The following is a 7,544-nucleotide window of genomic DNA, read 5'->3' as shown; positions in this document are numbered from 1 at the left end:
GGGAAGCTCGCATGAGCACAGCAGGGACCCGGGAAGCTCGCCTGTGACAGGACCCCCAGAAGGGGAAGAAGGAGGAAACGGTAGCTGGAGAGATAGTGACCACATCCAACAAAATCTACTAGTCTATACATCAAAGACATTAAGTGGATTCTAGGTAGGATGAGCTCAGAGAAACTCGTACCTGAGCACGTTATAATCAAACTTTCAAAAGGCAGCAAAAAGAATCGTGAACACAGTAAGGGAGAAGTGAGCCATCATATGGAAGGGGCCTTCGGCAAGAGTACTGTCACGTCCACACCATCAACCAGAAATCAGTAAGTTGACACAAAATACTGGGGAAAGAATGTCAACCTCGAATTCTTTATCTGGCAAAACTCTTCTTCAAACATGGAGGAAAAGTGCAGGCATTGGCCTACACATGTAACCTCAGTACTGGAGGATTGTCGTGAGTGTGAGGACACGAGGATTGCTGCGAGTGTGAAGACGGACAGGAGGATTGTCGTGAGTGTGAGGACAGCTGTGGTGCCTTCCATGCTAAGGCAGGCTCTCGGTGGAATTCAGAGTGTCCATGCTAGTCCATGCACCAGCAGAGTCAGCATCGAGGTGTTGAAGGATGGGGAAGAACAAGAAGATATTTCCCTCCTGGAAAGATGGGCACTGTTGATCAGGACACTCTCCACACTCCCTTTCCAGTGTGTTCTCTTCTGATGGTAGACACTGGAATGCCTGTGCATGCATGTGTGTTTCTCTGCAAGTCTTTGCAGGTAGCTTGTGTGTCTTTGTTCAGTGAGCATATGATGTGGGATTCCCCTCTGTATGCTGTGATTACCATTAATGAATAAAGAAAGCTGTCTTGAGCCTATAGCAAGGCAGAATTTAGCTGGGGGGGGGGAACTAAACTGAATGCTGGGAGGAAGAAGGCAGAATCAGGGAGAAGCTAGGTAGCCCCTGTTGGAGACAGATGCCGGATGGAACTTTACTGGGTAAGCCACAGCCATGTGGCAATATACTGATTAATAAAGATGGGTTAGTTTAGGATATGAGTTAGCCAGAAATATGCTTAAGTTATTAACCAAACAGTATTGCAAATAATATGCTTTCTATGTGATTATTTTCATGGCTGAGCAGTCAGAAACCAACACGCAGCCTCCTCACAACAAGCATGAGATAAACTAACATTTTTAAACACAATGAGATAATCCAGTACATTTATTTATGGAAATGACAGATTCAGAGTTCATTCTAGTTGTTGGTGCAGTGGGGGTCGGGGATAGGGGAATTGACAGGGAGAACAAAGCCTCCCTCCCTCTTTTCAGGAAAGAAGACAGCCCCCTGTCGGGGAGGGGCAGTCTGAGGTCAGCAGAGAAGAGGCAAGGTCAGACTGTCTCAAGAAACTGAAGCCTGGGAGGGGGGGTGGGTCTACCTGAGAGCTGCAGTTCCGTGATCCCAGGGAGGTGAGGGTGGAAGAGAGAGACCTAGGTCCTGAAATGCAAAATAGACACTGACTGATCATCAGTGAATGGGTCAAAGTTAGTTTATAATCTGCCAGGTAGGACTGATCTTGGCAAAGGTCTGGGTAGATTCCAGTGGAGGCGGGGCCTAGAACAGCAGGGAGGCCCCTAGCAGGACAGCCCCATTTAGTTCTAAGGGTTTTCTTCCACTCCCATAGCTCTGATAGCTGCCTGGTGCTCAGGTATCAGATAGTGCACAGGTCTTCTGCAGGCATGCCATCCCCATCTTGGCCACCTTAGAAAGTTGGTCTCGGGGTTAGTGCCCTGCAGGGTCTGCACTAGCTCATACACTTCTTTGGAGTTGTGTGCCTCCCATTCAACTTCCTACCCTTAGCGCCCACACCAGCCGGGATGCATTGAGAGAAGGGCTGTTACCATAGGCGCTTTCCTCGTCTCTTGCCATCTTCCTTCCTCCCATGCTTCTCAGGACTCTCAGTCACGATTTCCTCATTCATGCACTCATTCCTGCAGACGGGCAAAACCAGCCACAATGTCAGGCTAAGTCCTAGGAACAGGGGACTCTGGAGTGGCAAAACAAGTCTGCAAGGAATTGAACATATAGGTGTGTGCTTTGGGGGACAGGCAAGTGTTTAGAGGCAAGGTAGGCACATCTTGTCTGCTATAGAATTGTGCCAATCCTTCTTGGGGCGACATCTGAATTTTCAGTAATAGCAGCAGAAGAAACCACTACACCATCTCGAGTTAGAGCCACACTGCGAGAGTGGAGAGTGGGCTGGTATCTGCCTTTCAGGGGCTGCAAGTACAGAAGGCCCAAAGAAAGCTGTATTCTTGACTCCATGCAATCTTTAGTCCAAATGTAAAATTTCCCTGGGGTTTTAAGCCGCAGCAGAAGCTAGACAGGACATTTTCCAAGGAGAACTGGAAACTTTACTTGGTGACTTTGGGACCTATGCTAGGGAAATGAGGAAGAGAGTTTGACTCCTCATTTGGGGAGCTGTAAACAGTTGGTTTTGTGACAGGACTTCACCATAGAGAACTTGTTTCTTTTGACTTGGCCTCTCCAGTGTCAGCATTTACCTTTGTTCTCCACATTTGTTACAAAACTGTGTGTTTAGAAAACATTTCTGTCTCCCTTGGTGTCTCTGATGCAGTTGGACCAGGGACCTCAGATTGGGACTCTGTTGTCCTCACTATACCCATAAGGAAAAGTCACATGTGTCAGCATTCAGAGAACCCTGGGCAGCTTGGATTGGGAAGAACCTCAGCTCAATTTTGAAGACCACATTGGTACCCTACAGTGTCTCCCGAGAGACATCACTACATCTGGAGCTGAAGAGCCACAGCTATAGGGTTGTCACTGTTTAAACCAGCTCCCAGGTTAGACTCAGAAACAGCTTTTGGTTTTGGTGGTTTGCGTTTGGAGAGTTTATGATGTGGTTTTCTCTCTAGTACTTCTACCAAGCATCTTTCCGACTCCCTGAGGGCAGGCATCATCTTGCATAGGAATGGACACTCTGCAAAGCTGCTGGGCTATTGCTGCCAATCCCTAACTGTAAAACCCAGAGCACTGTTAAATGTCCTGTAGTATGACGTCATACCTTCTAGGTCCTGCTCCCCTTTCTGGTTCTTCTTAGAACTGACTGCTCCGCAGTGAGTTTGGCTTGTTCAGAACCCACTGGTGCTGAGTGCTTCATACACTCATATCTCTTAACCCCAGCCACTTCCTTCCCTGGTGCAGGCTCACCTTTCCTGGGGACAGTCTCTGACCCGGCTCTGAGAGACCCCTCCTACTTCTCTTTCTGTTTGAATGCAGGCTTCTTTTCCCCAGAACCCACTGGAAGTCATCCAACTTTCAGAACTGAGCTCAGGAACTTCAGAGGCAGCCTGATAATGTACAGCTAGAGGAATTCTCACCAGTGAGGTGGTAAACAAGCTGCCCCACTACAAAACTCACTGTCTTAGGTCTGTAGATCTTCATGTCACATGACAGTGACATCTTGTCCCCAGACAAAACAACAACAAGAAAACAAAAACCGAACAAACAAACAAAACCTGCGAGGCCTGTCTCTACCTCTGGCCTCTGACCATTTTGATTTTTAGCTACTTTCCTATAGGCAGGTGCCATAATACCTTTGACGGAGTGCTGAAGATCAAACCCAGGGCCTTGTGCACACTAAGTAGATGCTCTAGCAACTGAACCACATCCTTGGCCCTTGGATAGAATCCTTCTACTCCAAGGCACAGTCCAGCCATCGAGGCTAGCCCCTGATTCCTCTCTCAGGCATCGTGAGAACTGATGGACTAGCCCATCACTGTGAGAGAGAAGGCGCACACCATGTGACGGCATGGGCCGTGAGCCCCGCTAGCTCACTAGCAAGCTCTTTGGTCTTTCCTCATGCAGACAGACTTTGACTTTCTGGAGTTGGCTAGTGTTATGTAGTGTAGAGGGTTTCTTTATTGTTTTTGTTTTTACTTTCATTGATTTTGTGTGGATTTCGCCTCGTTCATTAAACTTCCTCTTATCTCTCTGTCCCCTCACATCCACCTGCCTTTGTAACCTCCCCCACAAACAAAACCAAATCTAAAAGAAAACCCAAAACAAAACCAAACCAAAGAAACAAAACAAAAACGACAAAAAGAAAAATCTTGTGGTGGAAGCTGTAGTGTGACCTTGAGACACAAGTTCACCCTTCATTCCTTTTATCTTTCAACTATGTTTTTTTTTTTTTTTTTTTTTTTTTTTTTTTTTTTTTTTTTTTTTTTTTTTTTTTTTTTTTTTGATTTTTCGAGACAGGGTTTCTCTGTAGCTTTTGGTTCCTGTCCTGGAACTAGCTCTTGTAGACCAGGCTGGCCTCGAACTCACAGAGATCCGCCTGCCTCTGCCTCCCGAGTGCTGGGATTAAAGGCGTGCGCCACCACTGCCGGGCCATTCCTTTTATCTTTACTTGCAAGTGTTCATTGGTCTGGCTCAAGGCCTCTCCTTTCTGCTACACCACTGATATGGGCTCTCACTGGGGCTTCTCTTGGACATCCTGCTGTCCTGTGTCATGGAGGTTCTGCTGTTCTGGGTCTGTAGGTTCATCCCCTTCACTGGCTCCAACAGTTCATAGATGAAGTGGGTGTTGGGGTATGCCAACTCAGCCCTGGCTCTAGCCCTGAGTGGTAGCTGGATTGGTCAGCTTGCTAACTCCCCTGACCATCACTACCTGGCTAGCTCACCCAGTGTAGCCTACAGCAAGGAGCACAGCCAGTTCTCCTGCTCTTAGGCCCTCATATGGGTTCCCTGCACTCATATCACCATGGCCAGTGTTGGGGACTGCAGACCCGCAGACCCTCAGACCCTGAATTTTCTATGACCCCTTGCCTGCAGGAGTAAACAGCTTGTTTTCCTGTGCTTGCAGCTGCTCTGGGCATGAAACCCTGATGGCAAGGGAGTGATTTCTAGTGGGCTTGCAGCTGAAAAATCCTGAGAGCTAGAGTGTGGCCATTAGTCAAGGAGAGCCCTATATAAGCTTCCCTGGAACACAATAAAATGGGCATTCTTGTTTCAAGAGGGACCCATGTCTCTGTGCATATTTTTTTATCCCCAGACCCTTGCCTGATTGCAGTCCCAGGTGGTGCAGGCACCACAGGCCAGCTCTACTGTTTTCCCCAGGCATGGTCCTCTATCCCGATTGCTGTGGGGGCACATGAGGGAGGAACAGGGTCTGCTCTCCTGCTCTCATGCCCTTCCCGGACAACATGGTTAGAGCTCTAAGGTGCTGCCCAGGCAGAGTGTAGGGCCTGCTCCCCTGTGTGCTGCAGCTGGTGTAGGGGAGCACTTGGTCTCTCACTTGCATGACCCTGGGGTCACCTCTCTTGCCTGCCATGGTGGCAAGGGGTGGGTGAGGGACGGTATCTTTTCCTTAACCGTCCCACCACGTGGCAGAGCAAGGGTGAGGTAAGGTCTTTTCGGTTACTATCTTGCCCTCAGGGCTGGGTCACTGTGTCCTTGACCACAGGCTCAGCTTTAGTGTGCTTCCCAGGTGAGGTGCACGCCTATGGTGAGATGTGGGACCATCTTTCCCGAGAGCAGGGGTGAGCTCTCTCCTGAGTGGTAGGGCCAACTCTCCTGCTGTAATGTCTAACCAATAGCCATCCCAGGACTGGTGAAAGGTGGGGCTGTCTCAACACAGCATGGTTCCAATGATCCCATTGCTAATACATGCCATGGACATCAATCACCACAGACCCCCCAGCTGCAGCAGTGCCATAGACCCAGACGTAGCCTCGGCAGAAGCTCAGGTCAGACGTCACCATGGTCCCAGAGGTAGCACAGACCCCTCAGATCAGCATGGCCTGGCAGCAGCATGGCCCCTGGGCATCAATTTGGTCCAGTAGCTGGCCAGACCCTGGGCATCTATAGAGCCATCAGTGGCAAATGGAGCCATGGACACCACCCTAGATCCCAGGCTCTACAGGGCCATGTACTAGACATAGCCCTAGGCAGTGGCATGTGTCCAGAGGTCTCCACGGCCCCATATGGTAGCACTGGCCACCTGATCAGTATGGCCCTGGGAGAAGCATGATCCTCAGACACTGACATGGTCCGAGGTGGCAAACCAGATTCCGGTCCTCCACATGGCCCTCAGTGATGACAGGGGTCCCCAACATCGACTCAGACCCTGGCTGCCACTGATGGATTCATGGCCCTCTGCGTCAGCCCTGGCCTGGGCAGCACCATGGACAGTGCAGGTCACCTAGGATCAGTGTGTCCCAGTGGCCCTCAGAAGCCCTCATGGTCAAAGGTTTGGGTCCACACCCCAGGCATCCAGGTGGGCCCTGGTGGCAACATGGACCAGGAACATCAACACAGCCCTGGCTGCAGCAGGACCACAGACCAGACATGGTCCTCAGGAGCAGCCCAGGCCAGGTTGTCACCATAACATTCCACCCCCCACCATGGCTGTACGGGCCACCCAGATTACCATGTCCCTTGTGACAGGGAGGCCCTTGGACACCAATGTGACCCCACCGCATGCCCTTGCATGGACACCCAGTAAGGACAGGAGCCACAAACATCAGCTCAGACCCCCTTGGCTGCTCCAAGGCCCGGGGCATACCTGGCACTTGGTCATAGCCCAGGCCCAGATGTCTCCCTGGACTTGGGTGGCCAGCTGGCCATTCATGCCAGCCTGTTCCTCATCACCATCTCCTCTCTGGATCTGCCCCTCTCTCAGCCCACAAACCATTCTGCCTCTCCCTCCTTTCCCCACTCTGTACCCCCTGTATTCTCCCACCACAATGGTGCCCAGCGGCCCAGTACTGATTGCCCAGTGCTAAACCAGGTGGGCTCCTGGGTGACTGCAGCTCGTGCAGACCCAAAAGTCTTGGGGTCGGGGGGAGCCATCTGTGGCCACGCTGATTCAGGTCCAGGTGGAGCCATTTGCTGTTTTTCATTAAATTCAGTGGCTGCGCTTTAAGCTGTCCTAATCAGCAATTACGACTCCACAGCTACCGGCGGTGGTTAGGCCGCGTTGGCCACAGCCAGGAGGGAATTCGGTTGTCTCACACCCTGGCTCTATCACTGCTGCTAAAGGAAACTTTATCTAGATCTCTATCCCTCTACACAATACAGGATTCAAAGGTTGAGGTGAAATTCTGCTCATGCAGAGAGGCTGAATAGCAAGGAGCTAATCTTCTCTCCTTGCTTGAGTCTCCCGAAAACCGGGGCGCCCTGCTCAGCTCCCACTTACGAACCCTAGCCACACAGAGCTCCTCCCTCCACTTCCTGTCCGCTAGTTGCTCACTCAGCCTCCTGACCCCAGATTAATCTTATTTGAAAACAAACATAATACGTCTTTGCATCATAAACATATATTCCACAGCATAAATGAATGTAACATAAACTAATATTCTACAACAGCCATTATTTTGGGAGATGATTCTAGACTCTCTTTGTTCTTACAGCCTCCGATTACTATTCCTCACTAGGAACAGAACCCCGGGCTTTGTGCACGGAGGGCAAGCGCTCTATCACTGACCTGATCTTCAGTTCTTGTAAAATGTGTTTTATGAGACAGGGTTTCACTC

This window comes from Microtus ochrogaster, unplaced genomic scaffold, assembly GCF_000317375.1.
Source record: "Microtus ochrogaster isolate Prairie Vole_2 unplaced genomic scaffold, MicOch1.0 UNK18, whole genome shotgun sequence".
Lineage (NCBI taxonomy): Eukaryota > Metazoa > Chordata > Mammalia > Rodentia > Cricetidae > Microtus > Microtus ochrogaster.
The sequence above is the reverse complement of the archived record's forward strand: the minus strand, read 5'-3'. Positions refer to the sequence as shown.